Raw genomic sequence first — 15372 nt, 5'->3', positions numbered from 1 at the left:
GCTTCGGTTGAAAGATGTGGGAGGATCAGATTTACGAAGTTGATTCGATTTGTAAGCAGAATCATCGGCAGTTCTTTTCAAGTTTTCAACATTAAAAGCAAATCATGAATTTGATAGTCAATTCGTAAATATCTCAAGCGCGCCCAACTTAGTGTTTTACAAAAAAAGTAGGTCTGGTAACGCCGAATATCTATGTTAAGCAACACTACTCAGCTCTCAATACCTGATATAATGCAAATTAAATTTATGTATTAACTAACACTGGTAATGCTGCCTGATTATTATTTATTTTGATGTTATATACAAAATTGTTAATCTGTTAATTTTTCCAAACAAATATTACATAAATTTCTGGGATTGTACGCCAAATATTAATATTTCTGCCAAAATAAACTGAATGCGTCCTGCCTATAGATATTATATAGAAAAGTCCAGCGCGTATTATACCAAAACTATTATGCAATTCATAACCAACTCGATGGGAAAGTTGGCATATAAACGAATAACGATTATTGCGATAACTGCGAATACTGGAGCAATGCCTGCAACGTCTAGAATTAAACTCGCAGCGCGCTCTTCTTGTGCCGCCCGCAGGATTTTCCCGTTTTCCGTTGCCAGCGACGCGTCGTCGGCGCTGCAGTCGACACTTTGGGGGTGGTTAGATAAAGTGTGGAAATTGTTGAAAACGTTGCGAGACTGCCAGCCGGCCTGCCCGCCCGCCTGCCCGGCTGCCTGGCAGAGCCTGCATCGTTATGTGCCCGGGTCGACGGACTTGGGCTTTTGGGGGTGGTTGGAAGGTGCGCGACGCCGTCAATGGCGTCTCTTGCTCCATGTGCTGTGACCATGTCCTTGCCTGTCGCTGCTGGCAGGCATTTTCAAAATTTTCTTTCCTCTCTCTTCCTCTCTCTTTCACTTTTCTCTTTTGCTTTTTTGGGGGAAAACTGAGCAAAAATAATAGCAGCAGCAACAACAACAATAACATCAAAAGTGGCAGCAACAATTTTGCCACTCATAAAAAAGGAAATTTGAACTTGGCCTGATGTATGTACCATGTCCGGGCCGCGACGGTGCCCAAAACTGCCAATGTGGACGACCACTGCGGCAAGTGCCCAACTGGCGAAATGAAAATGCCAGACGGTAGCTCTGTTGGCCACCGGGTGGTGCAGTGCCCAACCATATAGCCACTGCAATAACAACAACAACAACAACAAGAACAGGAAGAGCAACGATTTTCACTCGAGAGTCGGTGAAAGTTGCCCTTGAATGGTGTTTTGGATTATTTTTACCCAATCCCCCGTCTCTCTCAGCTCTATTTTCTCTCTTTGTGTTATCCAATTGAGTTTCGGGTTCAGTGTTTGCAACCAAATTCAAGTCGATAAACAAGAAAGAACGTTGCACAAACAAACAGGCATCGAAAAATTTCTACAAATTTAAGTTTAGTTGCGATATTAGACCAGGGATTATTAAATGGCTAGTTTTCTTCAAATGTAGACTATTTTATAGCTCATGACAGCACTTGATGTCAATCAAGGAAAAAGTTTTATAAAATCAGAGAAATTATTTGTTTCAGTATATACATTTTTATTATTTCGTTAAATTAGTAGAATTTTTAACGAAACATTATGAATTTTTGCGGCACGCCGAAGATTTAATACCCTTGTAGACATTTGCCTTACGGGTTTGCAATTGAAGATCGAAAATGATGAGTTTCATAAAAATATCTTGAAAATATATATAAAATAGATATAATATAGATTTAGATTTTAGATTTTGCATATATGTAGAGAGTAAAGTGAACATTATAAATGCAAAATTTGGTCTAGATACTAATAGATATTGAATAACAAAAAAGTTGCTCATACAATTCCATTCTTTTCGACCGATCTTTCCCTTGGAAGCTATATAATATGGAAGCTATATAGTATGTAGATGAGGAGCATACTGAAACTAATATAGCCGACTTTGGTCTAGATTTCTTGAAGGAAAAACAAGTTTTCCATACAAAGACCTACTTTTCGACCATTCGCTCCTAAGGCAACTATTTGATATAGTAGTCCGATCCGGCTGATTCTGATAAATCTACTACCTTCAACGGAAAGAAAGACAGACCTATGCAAAGTTTCAAAACAATATCAGAGATTAGTCCGAAGAGAAACAGACAGACGAACAGTCGGATATAGTTATATTCAGTCGGCTCTTGATGCTGGTTTAGAATATATATGTAAATATCCCCCTACAATAATAAATTAAATTGTTCCCAATAGAAAACAATATCACAAAAAGCATGTTAAATGCAATTTAACTAAACAAAAACATCTCAATGTTTATATACTTGCACTATCTAATATACCTAAACCATCATAAATATCTCCAGTGTGATCAGATATTTGGAATCGAAAGTAAATATTCGATTAAAAAAACTACTGACTATGCCAACTAGTTAACCATATCTAAATTCTTTTTATAAAATGTTATATTAATATGCATGAGTATTCAAATAACTTACCAGTTTAATGTTTTAAATAGTTGTCGGCTTTTGGAATTTTTCCTCAAGAAATCCGCATATATATATATATTTATATATTCAATAGGTTTGTAAAATTGTTATTGCACTTTTGTTTTGGTAAGAAATTTACGTGTAGGTCGTATACTTTTTGCATTAGCGCGGCACGGAACGGAACGGTTGCATTTGCTTGTTATTATTATTAATTACGAGTTAAACATCGAGTTGTTTGATTAGATTTCGATTTTATGGTTTCAGCGGGTTCTTTCTTAATCCATTGTTACTTTGTGGGATCCCTGTAAAAATATTGATTAGTAATTGGCGGAGCTATTAAATCGAGACAGGGAGAAAAGGGTCTACGATAAATGAGATACGCACGTGGCAACACACACACACACACACGCATACATTGACAAATAAACGGCGACCAAGAACAAACAATAAACAGAGAACCCAGAATGGAAGCCAGGTGCGAGCTTGGTGGCCAAAGAGAGCCAAACAGCAAACAGCAACTGGCAACTGGCAACTGGCAACTGGCAACTGGCAACTGGCCGCCCGCCCGGCAGGCTAAACAACTAAATCAAATCGCAGCCAAGTGGCGGGCCCAGAACCAGCTGGCCTGACTGTGCCCCCCCGTCCCACTTGTCCCCCTCGCTCTTTACGGTGAACAATTTCAGGCGCTGCCCGGTTGGCTGCCTCTCAATGGGCTCTGGGGCAAATATTTTAAATGCGCAGATTTTTGGCATGTTTTAGTGGCAGTTCACGTTTTGAATTGTTGCCATCGCGTCAGTCCGGGAACCGGGAGCCGGGAGCCGGCAACTGGGAACTGGGCACTGGATAGGCAGGCACAGGGCGCAGAGCAACTCGTTTCACTGACAATTTAATACAAAAAATGCCAAATATTTCAAAGGCGCACAGTAAATGCCAGCGAAATGTAGCAGCAACAAACATTTACAAAAATAAAATAAAATAAAATATACTTTGTCATGCTCTTTGCAAAGTGTTTGTCAAAAAGGAAGCAAAATATATAAGCAGAAAAACACATGATAAAACTAGCTGCAAACAAACTGTGTGAGATATGCTACAGATGTAAACATTTCTGATAACAGGCCTACTAAATGGGTAACAAAATTGGTAATAATATGAAAATACACTAAATACATATGTATAATAAAGGGAAATAACAATTTATTCAATTTTAAAAACAAGAAATCAAACAATAAACAAATTCAAAGGCAATCAAAAAGTTGATGAATATTTGGGTATTTAAATGATAAGTCGAAAGGCATTTTAAAAACTTAAAAGAAAGAAACGTAAGAAGAAGAAGAAATTATAAGGTTAAAGACGTCACTTTGAAATCTTAAAAGGAAAAGTAAAGTATCTCAAAGATGAATTATGAGGTTAAATACGTCAATTTAAAATCTTACAAAAATGGAATAGAATAAAATATGAGATTGTCTAACAAAAAAGTAAACTAACTATATAACAAAAACTAAGAAATGTTGAAACAAAATAAATTACTCAAGTATATTACGCAAAACTCCTGACTAGATGTAAGGACAAAAAAAATAAGTAAAGTTTTAACTTATTTTAAACGCAATGTAACACATGCATATGTATGCATGCATAGAAAATGTCGATGCGTTTAAAATGTTTGCAGTTTAAAGTCCCAGCCCCGTTAGAGAAGGAAGCAAGGATTCGGTTCGTGCGTGTTGCTGTTTTTGCCTTGCCAGACTAACTCAATTAAAGCAGCAGACAGAAGTTGAGTGCACCGAGTGTTTGGTCTGCTGATGGGTTGCCAGCATGCGAGAGAGAGAGAGAGAGAGAGAGAACGAGCGAGACTGCACAGTAATACTAGGTGGCAGCCCTTTGGGCTAACCAGCTCAGTCTGGCGACTCTTAGTTCATAGAATAATATGTACATACATATTATATATGCATATATGTGTGTATATTTGAAATTAAAATATTTGCCGGCAACTTTAAAATTCGTTTTGTGTGCTGTTAAAGCGAGCGCCAAATGGCAGCGTATATAAAAGCTAAACAAAGCGTGTCTACAAAAAGTATCTAGATACTTTTTGCAGTCGTGCTAGCAGCTACAACAACAAGGCATGTCTGGCATGCCTCTTGTGGTTGTTGTCGTAAACTCGTCTCGTAAATTCACCAAAACGACAAAAAAAAAACCAAACAACAACAACTCTATTCGCAGCCTGAGCTGGCGGCAGAGACGTTGACGTTGGCGTTCGCTCTCTTTGCTTTGTTTGTGTTTGGTGTTGTCGTTGCGAGTTTTGTGCAACTGTTTTTTGTTGTTGCGTTTTGTGCTTTTTTTCGCATTTTCTTTCAATGATTTTTCCTTCACTTTCATCAAACAGCTGCGCTCACAAGCGAACAAACTTTTTGCAGGCACACACGCACAAACACACACATACACACACACGCCGACACACACACAATCAACTCATGCTAGCAAGCTTTGTCGTTTACCGTTGTTTGGTTGTTTTGTTTTGTATTGATTTCTTTTTGCGTTGCGCGTTCGCCGCCGTTCGGATTGCAAATGCCGCCAAAATTGCAATCAAATGCAGTTTTTATCAGTTTGACTCTCACTCTCTCTCTCTCCCTTTCACTGTCTCTTACTCTCGCCGCACTTGCTTCGAGGAAACTGTTAACTCCCACACGCGACACTGCCGTCGACTGCGCTGCTGCTGCTGCTGCTGTCGGCTGCCCGCTGTCTGTTAATTAAACGCGCGACTTTTTGTTATTGTTATTAACACGATGTACGCTTTGTTATCAGCATTCGCCGCCGCCGCTGCTGCTGCTGCTGCTGCCGCGTTTCGCATTCGCGCATTCTTAAACTAACACACACTGCAGCCCCCGCCGACCTGCTGCTGTCAAACGCGCTGCTCTGCTCTGTTGTTAGCGCTTGCTGCTGTTTGCCGCTAATCGCTTTGAGTTTTGCCGCGTTGCGTAGTTTTTCCGGTGATTTCCACTTGCTAACTGACATTTCTAGCGACTTTTCCAACCGGACCGTTGTCTTCGTTTGTTGTGCACACCGAGAGCGTCGGCAAAAGCGCGACAAAAAGAGAGCGAGAGTGAGAGTCAACAGCTGTCTACTGCGCCGGTCACAATTGACACGATTGCGAATTGCCGCTGCCAGTGCTGCCAACTTGTTCCACTTTTTGAGCGTTAAGTTTGAATTTGCAAAAGCAGTTGCGCAAGTTCTAAAGAAATGTGCCAAAGAAAAGTCAATTTAAATCAAGTAAAAAGTTATTAACTCAATACTTTAACCTCATTTAGAGCACGGGTCGACACTTAAGCTGCTCTTTGAGCATTTTTTCAGGAATTGGGAACATTGAAAATGGAACAGTCCGTGCGCATGTCCTTTTTTTTTGCTCTTGCCCGTGCTCAGCATAAGCTACACAGACCAAGTACACAAAAACAAAGCGTCACCAGCCCCTTAGGGCTAAGGGGTGGGCTAAATGGCAGCTATGTAAGCATGTTGTAAATGGCAGTGCCCAAGACCTGCCGGCCGGCTCACTTGTGGTCAGCCAGTTGGCTACCTAAGGGGTCGATTGTTTTTGTTGTCGACAATTGCCACTGACATTCGTGAGGATGTCGAACAGGACAGTGGACCCATAACCGAAAATGATGGAGGGCTATACCAAAGGCAATACATTTGAACAGTTCATTCCTTGGTTAAACTAAAGTTCTCCTGGTTCCTTGTCTCTTAAATTTGAATATTTTTTTTATTTAAATAGATCAATATATTTATATAGACAGATATTTCTATAACCTATCGACTCCTCTCATCTCCTCTGTCTTTTCAGTCAGAAGGCTTTAAATTAAAAAAAAAAAACTATATATATATCTATATAGACAGATCCTTCGTCTTATTCTTATTCCTCTCCACCTGGCCTGTCTGTGCCGTCAGAATATCCTAAATAAAAACTATATTTTCCTTCACTTCGCTCTTTAGTCATATTTTGGTATTATTTCCCCCTTCTTCCCCGGCTAATGGCACCATAAATCGTCATTGGCCAAATATTTTTCCAACAATTAATTTCATTCATGCATTTGTCGAAATTGTGGAACACCTGGAGCGCACCACAATTTGTTTGCATTGCAATTAGAACTGTTTTTCTTTTTATTCTCAGTTGGAAAATATGTGAAACTATGCACGGCCAAAAGCCGAAAGTGCCGAGCTTGTGCCGATATCGCCTTGGATGCCTAAGGAATTCCAGTTTACCACACGCTATTTTATGGCCAAAAACTTGTTTGTTTACCGACCAATTGCGACTATGCGCCAAAAATGATGGCGTGCGTGTTGGCCAATTAGTTAAAATGCCAGCCAGAAACTGCAGCAGGGGGCGGAAGGGCATGGCTTCTGCCTGGATATGAAACTCAACGGGGGCGGCACTCAATTTGCCATTTTTATGAGGCGCTTGAAGTCAAATTAAAAGCAGTCCGAGTTAATTTTTTTGTTGTTTCTCTTGTTGTTTTTTTTTTTTTGGCGTAAACTAAACACAATTAAGTGTCAGAGGGAATTGAGTTATCCGCACGAATTCGTGGATGGTCGCGGGAAATGGAATGGAAATTGGGTCCAGAAACAGCATGAAGTGCACTCAATCAGTCGTCCGATCCGGCACTGAGTCGACTGTTTATTTAGCATTTTTACACACGCCACAAATCTGTCCACGAAGCGCAGATGCCCCTAAGACACCCTGCACCCGCTTGCCAGCAGCTCATTTGTTTTTATGTGCATTAACTGAGGGCCTCTTAAGTGAATATTTGTTAATCGTAATGATTTGTGCAAATGCTATTTGACATTGGTTTCTGTGCAAGAGGGAAGGGCCGGGGATTTCTGTGGGTCTGCTGTGGGCGTAGGCTCTTGACTTTTTGGAATCATGAACATTTGTCGCTTGGCAAGGAAACGCTTCATTGTCGCCACATCCAGTCGAAGTGAATGATGATGTGCTGCCCCAGCCCATGGCCCAATTCAATTGGACAGCTGTCAAGCTGGCAAGTGAGCCATCAGGCGGCGCTTTAATTAAAGCCTTGCCTCCACAAAATGTTGTGTTATTTAATTAAAATTACAAAAATTATAAACAATAAACAATAAGTACTGTGGCCGAGCCTGTCAGCTGAATGCACTATTTACATTTCAGCCAGAGCAGCGAATGCAGCGGAATTGTGACTATTATGACAATTGCATGGCTTTTATTTTAATGTAGAGTATAAACTGGATGCATTAACTTGCTCAGCGAATTTGTAACATTTTTTTTACATTGACTTCATGAAACGCTTGAGAAGGTTCAGATATTTGCTTTAGATGAGAACTTAAATTAAATTTATTATAGGCAGAAACTGGAAGAGCACAAAATCCCAGTTAGAATACATAATAAACAAGTACGAGGTTCTAGTCGGGAGCTCCCGACTAGGGGATACTCTGAACCCTCTTCTTCCAACATCAAATGCATATATATATATTCTATTTTAGAAGCTATATATCAAGTTTGGTGACTCTAGCTCTTATTATTTACCAAAATTGCCCAAAAAACAGGATATCGAAATCGATTTTTATCGATTGATTGGAAACGGAGTAAGGTATCGACTATCGGAAACAAACTCGATCTGCGCAGGCACCTACATCTAAAATTTCAGTCTCTAGCTCTTATAAGTTCTGAGATCCTTGCGTTCATACATACGGACGGGCGGACAGACAGACGGACATGGCTAGATCGACTCGGCTATTGGTGCTGGGGTCGAAGATGCTGTTACATACATTTGGATTTTGCACAAATACAATATACCCTTATACCCATTTTTAATGGGTTCAAACATTTTATATTATAAAAACATTTTATATTAAGACTTTTAGGAATACCCATAAAACTTACTCGCTCAAAAAACAATTGCATACAAAAGTATTATTTCTCGTTCATATCTAAGCTCAGATCTTTATACAACCCGTATATATTTTACAGGGTATACCAAGTCCAGCTATAACATCCCATTTTGGCATCTTCTTTTTGTTCTGTTTCTCCATAGATCACATATATTTGCTTTATTTTACAGAGCATGCCGCTTTCGGCTTAAATGAGTCTGTAAAAAATATATTTTGCATTTTTTTTTGTTCAGTCGCGACTTTTAACAATTTCCACTGATTAATTAATAACAATAAAAAATGGCACGCATAAAAACGTTAATGATTAAATACAGCGGCGACCAGGGCAACACACACACACACACACACGCGCGCCAGCAATTGTTGTTGTTGCATTTGATTTATAGTGGGAAATGCGAATAAAAGAGCGTAGCATACTTTTGGGCTGGACATAAAAAAAAGAACTGCACTAGCAATAAATCAGCGAATGGCCAAATGTGGGCGGCCCAGTGGATGTGGGCGCGGCCGGGCTTGCATTGATGTTGCAGCTGTTGTTGTTGTTGTTGTTGTTGTTGTTGTTGTTGCTGTTGCCATGGACGCAGCTTTTAAACAATTTGATTTTATTGCATGGCAAAATTCAATGAAGCGGCCAACGACAAAATGACAAAACGACGAAGCGGAAATGGCAATGGCTGACAGCAGGCGCTGAAATTTGCATACGGTAACATACGCCACACACACACACACACACAGAGAGACACACACACACACACACAGAGAGAGACACACACACACACACACAGAGAGACACACACACACACACACACACAGAGACAACATGTTAATGCAAATAAATTGCCTGCTGACTTTATTTAAATTTCCCATAAGACACACATGGTTAGGTGCGGGTAGAAACATCGGGCCGCTGCTCGGGCAGAAAACTTCTGCAGCTTCTCTAAGCACGAGGCGACGAGGCGGCAAAGTGTTGGAGGATTGGGGACCAGCGCAAGAGGAGCCACAAGGAGCTGGAACATGTGTTGCCTGTGGGCAACGCTGGCGGTTGCTTTTTGTAATTTTAATTTTGATTTTAATTTGTGTTGAAATATTTACATAATCACTGACTGACAACAGGCTGCAGCAGCGGCAGCGGCAGCGGCAGGACTCAAGCTTCAGTTCGTTTCAGGAGCCGCTGCTAAGCAGCTGCCGCCTCGCCAAAATTTATTAAACTTTAATGAAAATGTATAAGGCACGCCTGCATAAATGATTTAATAAGCACACACGCATCGCATGTGTGCGCGTGTGTGTATGTATTGTTGTTGCTGTTGTTGTTGTTGCGCATCTCATTAATGAGACATTAGCATTAGGCATTTGAATTGAACTAAGCAGCCAACGGCAAAGCCGCTGTCAACACGAGAATCTGCGAAACATTTATTATTGCGCAAAATCACAACACGAAACTGTTGAATAACAGGTGAAAAGAGGTTTACCCATAATAATAATGATAATGATAATAATAATGATAATGATAATGATAATGATAATGATAATAATAAAAATAATAATAATAATAATAATAATAATAATAATAATAATAATAATAATAATAATAATGATAATAATAATAATAATAATAATAATAATAATGATAATAATAATAATAATAATAATAATAATAATAATAATAATAATGACAACAATCATAGTTTTAATAATAATAATAATAATAATAATAATAATATTAATAATAATTGCAATAATAACAATAATAATAATAATAATAATAATAATAATAATAATAATAATGATAATAATAATAATACTAATAATAATGACAACAATGATAGTATTAATAATAATAATAAGTATAATTAAAATCTAATAAAATAACTGAGAATCTGAGATTTACAAAATGTTTCGAAATAGAGCAACATCTCTGTTTAACGCATTTCCAGATATTTACTTTATTACAAAATTCTAATTTTTGTAGAAATCAAATCTAGCCCGCATTTGTATTTGAAAATATATACGGCTTTTAATACTTTCAGTGCAATGGGCAATTGTAAAGAATAAGTTCAATTGTTTAAATAATATTTTAAGAATATTAAAAAAAATATCTGTTTAAAAAGTAGATACGTTAATACTAAGATAATTTAAATACAAATAATAAAGTAAATATTATATATATAAGCAGCTCAGTTATAAGAAGAAACTAAAGAACTTTAAGGTCAAGCTGCTTAAATATAAAGAGATACAAAGTATATTATAAAAGTCGCATTATTTCCATTTATTTTAACTAAAAAACTACAAGGTTTTGTGTTTTTAAAGGCGCAAAAGGAACTCATATTTTGATGTGTTTGACACATCAAAGGCATTTTCAAGGCTCTGCAAAAATGCAAAATTAGAAGTGCTCTAGTAATTCGTAAAAGGGTGAGTCCTTCAGTTTTATAATCCTAAAAAAGGACCTGTAGTTGGCATTGCTCGGTTCAACTTTGACCATTTTAATTGCGCTTAGTTAGCGACAAATGCAACACAAACAACCGCAGCGAGCGGCACTTGCCGCAACATGCAACAAAATATCAAAAAAGGGAAAATTGCAAAAATAAAAAAAAATAAAAAAAAGAAATATTTTTAATTAGAGCCCGCAAAGAAAAGCTATACGCATATGTATGTGATATCAGGCCTTGCAATTAACTTTGGCAGTGCATCAGAGTGGCAAGTGGGCGTGCTACTATCTTGAGGGAAGGCGGGGCGGGGCGGGGCTGGGCTGAGCTGAAGTTGGGCGCCAACGCTTTCACTTGGCGAAAGATCAAAGGAATGCAGCTAGCAAGCATATGCAAACAATGGCCGCTTCATAGAGAGCTCCAAACTGCAAGCTGGAAGCTACTTCAGCTGCATAAAAAACAAGCGAGCGCTTAAAATGCAACTGCAACAACTGCAACAACAACAACAACAGCCACAACAATAACAAATGGCAGCAAGCGCTCAACAAACGCGGCTCAACTTTAGATGAAGGCATAAACTGCTAGAGAGGGGCTTAAAGACCAAGAGAGGGAGAGAGAGAGAGAGAGAGAGAGAGAGAAAGGAGCATAAGTGAATGAAAAATTTTCATGAATGGAATCCAACTGGCAGATAAAAGCCCCAGTGGAAACCCATAAATACAGGTAGTCGCATTTTGAATGGCTAGGTAAACGATGCCAAGTTGAACGTGAGGCAAGAGGGGGGGGGGGGGGGGGGGGGTGTGTGCATGGTTGCGAAGCCTAAGTGAATTGCCGTTTGCCACAGGACCACAGACAACATGACAATGCCAAACACAACTCGAATCCCCGACTCGACTCGGCTCGAATCCTCGACTCAACTGCTCGACTTCTAGTGGAGCCTCATGCCCGGGACTCTATTGCATTGTTTAGTTGCAAAAGTCCCTGGCAAAAAGCCTTTGATTTATGGCATGTGCGTTTTAATTTTGATTGTATTTGCCATGCGAGACAGTTCTCTCTGTGTGTGTGTGTGTGTTTCGCAGGTACAGTAACAGCATTAATTGGTCAGCAATCAACGAAAAAGTAGTTGCATACTTTTGCGATGACTCTGCGAAAGAAAGAGACAGAGGAAGTGCTTGAGGCGGCTAAAGAGAGATGGGGAGAGCTCGTGAAAGACAGAAGGAGCTGAGAGCATTCTCATACGTATTTTATCTGTTTTTTAATTTATTTAAATTTTATTAAGAAAACAGTTCCGCCAACTATAACTGCCAGCTTAAGCTAGTTATATGAAAGGGGAGGTTGAAGAGTTTCCGCTATTTAGACCAAAGTTCACAAAATTAGGGCTATGCAGAGAAAATAAAGTTATTTATATCTATTGTTTCCAAGTAATTGTCATGAATTTTAAAATAGAGAATAGTTTTAGGTAGATACTGTGGGTCTCCAATTTGAATGAAGGAAAAATTTGAATGAATGAATAATTTAAGAATCTGAAATATCTCTTTTTTCAAAAGAATCTACCAAAAATCATTTGATAATACAACCTAGAACCAATTTACTTTTCTTTTAAGTCAACATTTGATTGTAAAACTCAACTCTTTTCTCAAGTCAGATAAAGTTAGGGCATCCTGGGGATCTCGAATCCGAATGGAAATATTTCTTTAAGTTATCTTTCAAAACAACTTTTAACTATAAAACCTTATAAAAACCTTTATTTCCGCTTTAGTCAAACCTACTAGTGGCAGTCAGCTCAGGACATTTTTTTATAAGACTTAGCTCTGCAATGAACTCTATTTTTGCTGATGTGAGAGCTAGTTGTGGAATATTGGTCAGCATCGCCCGACGGCACAATGCTCTGTTGCCAGAAATAGAACAGGCTATGTTGCCAGAAGTTTAGCTGGGATAATTCGCTCACTTCAAACGTTTCGAACAGCCAAACACTAAACTAATATACTCTCTTTAGCTCCGAAAGCAGAGTATACAAAGGCGACAAGTCGCAACCGTAAACAACATTTTCCACAAATCTCATGTTAATTTTTGTGGAAAATGCAACACAAGAGCTGCTGCAAGTGCAACACAACATGACGGCCGGAGGGGCTGGTGCCTTGCATAGATATGCACGCGAGGCTATCAGCTAAGGGCGCACACACACGCACACAAACACCCACACACACACACACCTCTTCCTTGCAAGCGCCACAAATTGCGGCAAAGTGCATTTTTCACAAGACAAAACGAGAGCCGAGCGCAGTGGCAAAAGCAACGAGAGATGCAATCTCAAGTGGTTATCTCTTCTGCATATAGAAGAGAGTGTGCGACAGGGGGGAGGAGGAGGGAGAAATGAGAAAGAGGGCGGCAGGTTTAGGGAGCAAATGCAGTCCTCAGCGTCCTGACAAAGTCAACATCAAAGTTCACGCCGACAAAGCGTTGCGAGTAAATGTTTAATGAGCGAAGTGTGTGGGGCGCTAGAGAAGGTGAGGAGGGAGGGGGAGGGGGGGAGTCATCATGTAGTTTAGGGAGAGCGACAAGGGAGCACAGCACAGCTGGAGCAGCTGGATCAGAGCGCACAGCGACGACTCCTTCAAGCCGGGTCGCATGCCAATTAAAACAAAAGCCAAAAAACAAATGCACTTGAAGTGTGGTAGCTGGGAAATGGAAGCCTGGTAGCTGGACGGGCTGCTGGCGCAGCACGTTTCACAGTGTCAAAGGCGAGCCTACCAGGCCAGGCTGCCTATCACGTGAAGTGTTTGGCAACATTGTTGGACTAGCTGCCTACTCCTTACCCGGCCATGTGCGCGCTCTAAGCAACAGTTCGCCTTTGAAGTTTAAAGGATCGGGGTGGGCTACTGTAAATTAGCCACTCTCGAGGCGCAGGGAGCTGAGCGAAAGTGCAGCCGGAGCAAAGGAAGCAGCTGCAGCTACAAAGTCAAAAAGCGACAGCTCTGGGCCACAATATGTTGCAGCTAATCAAATGCAGCAAGCTGCAATGCGAGGGGCAGGAACTCAAGCTCTTCTAATAGGATAAGCCGATTGGCTAATGCATATGGAGAAAGATATAAGAGATTTTTTAGGCACATTAAGGCCATTCAGCTTCAATAAAACTTTATTTTGATTTATTTTGAAACATGTGCAAGCAAAAAGCTTTGTTTTTCGATCCATACAAGACCAATCCTGAGTATGGAAGCTATATGATCTAGTGGGCTGATATTGAAAAGGTTTTGAACATATTTAAGAAACTTAGTGGAACGAGTAAATGTCAAATTGGGTTTAGATTTAGATGTAAAAGTCTGTGCCTTAGTCTATGATTTATAGATTTAAATAATGATTGGCGCGTTTTAAATGAATCTATATATTATATATAGTCCATATATTGTCTCTACTTTGTACTTTGTCGGAACTCGTCTGAATTTCTAAATCCAAAATCTTGAAAAACTGTTTTAAAACATAAACACTTTTTGGTTATAACAATTCGAATAACTCTTCGACTTCATGTCCAGGCGCACAAATTGTATACTTACGTGTAAAAGTGCGTTAAGAACAAATTAAAAAATTGCCGAGTAAGGAAGTTCGAGTCGGAAGTGCCCGACTAGCCAATACTCTAAACGTTCTTCTTACACCAAAACCAAGCTATCTATACACTATTCTAGAAGCTACATCCAAATTTGTCAGATTTGTTAACAGCAGCTTATCAAACTTAAGAGATATGCTCAAAAATACAGAGTTTGATAAATAGATTTTTATCGATTGCTTGAAAGCGGGGAGAGTTATCGATTTTGGAAACAAACTCGTACTGTGCATGGACTGGGAGGAGCTAGATTTCAAATTTCAAGTTTTTAGCTCTTATAGGTTCTGATATCGACGCGTTCATACATGCGGACAGACAGATGGATAGACTGGCAGGCAGACAGACGTATAGAAAGGCAGACAGGCAGACATTCAGAATGATCGGAAGACGGGGACACGAACATGGCTAGATCAACTCGACTATTAATGAATATCTCAATATATATACTTCATGGGGAAATGCCTCCTTCTGCCTGCACAAGACCATTTTATTCTTTATACCCATTTTACCCGCTGAGTACAGGGAAAACTACTTTTCCGTTAACCAACCCACAGAATTGCCAGTGCTCAAAAACTCTGTCATGAATTTTGTTAGGAAACCAAGCAACATGGCAATCGTTGCCTTAAATGCTTTCTAGTTTTCATCTGAAATATAAGTTTTCCATACATCTCATATAAGGCAGTTGCTACAACAACTGAATAATCTCAGTGTATATTCAGCATTCAACAGCACTCATATATTTTAAATACTTCGGAAAAGCAGTTTCCAGAAAAAAAATAAACGAACACACACAGCTGGAGTATTCGTTGACTTAAATTTTTGCCATTTTTCGTCGGTTTGAACGTTAATAACCATTTTTATATTTCCATACCGGAAAAAAGCAAACAAAAAAAAATTTCCAAAAAGCAAAAGCCTTAAATTTTCGGTATATTTAATTTTGTTACAAAACCAAC

At 39.3% G+C, this 15372-nt stretch overlaps 1 protein-coding gene across 1 annotated transcript in view; it reads right to left on the bottom strand.

Annotated features, from left to right (window-relative positions):
- LOC115771436 (frizzled-2) overlaps positions 1-5533 on the bottom strand; it is a 100214-nt gene extending 94681 nt beyond the window's left edge. Inside the window, exons 1-2 of the mRNA XM_030717141.1 lie at positions 4987-5533; positions 2507-2799 (exon numbers count right to left, since the gene is read on the bottom strand). The gene's annotated coding sequence lies outside the window, so the exon portion shown is untranslated. The remainder of the gene's footprint in view (positions 1-2506; positions 2800-4986) is intronic.
- Positions 5534-15372: the final 9839 nt, after the last annotated feature.

This window comes from Drosophila novamexicana, unplaced genomic scaffold (assembly GCF_003285875.2).
Source record: "Drosophila novamexicana strain 15010-1031.04,08,12 unplaced genomic scaffold, DnovRS2.1 tig00000072-arrow-arrow-pilon, whole genome shotgun sequence".
Classification (NCBI taxonomy): Eukaryota; Metazoa; Arthropoda; class Insecta; order Diptera; family Drosophilidae; genus Drosophila; species Drosophila novamexicana.
This window is presented reverse-complemented; position numbering and strand designations above follow the sequence as displayed.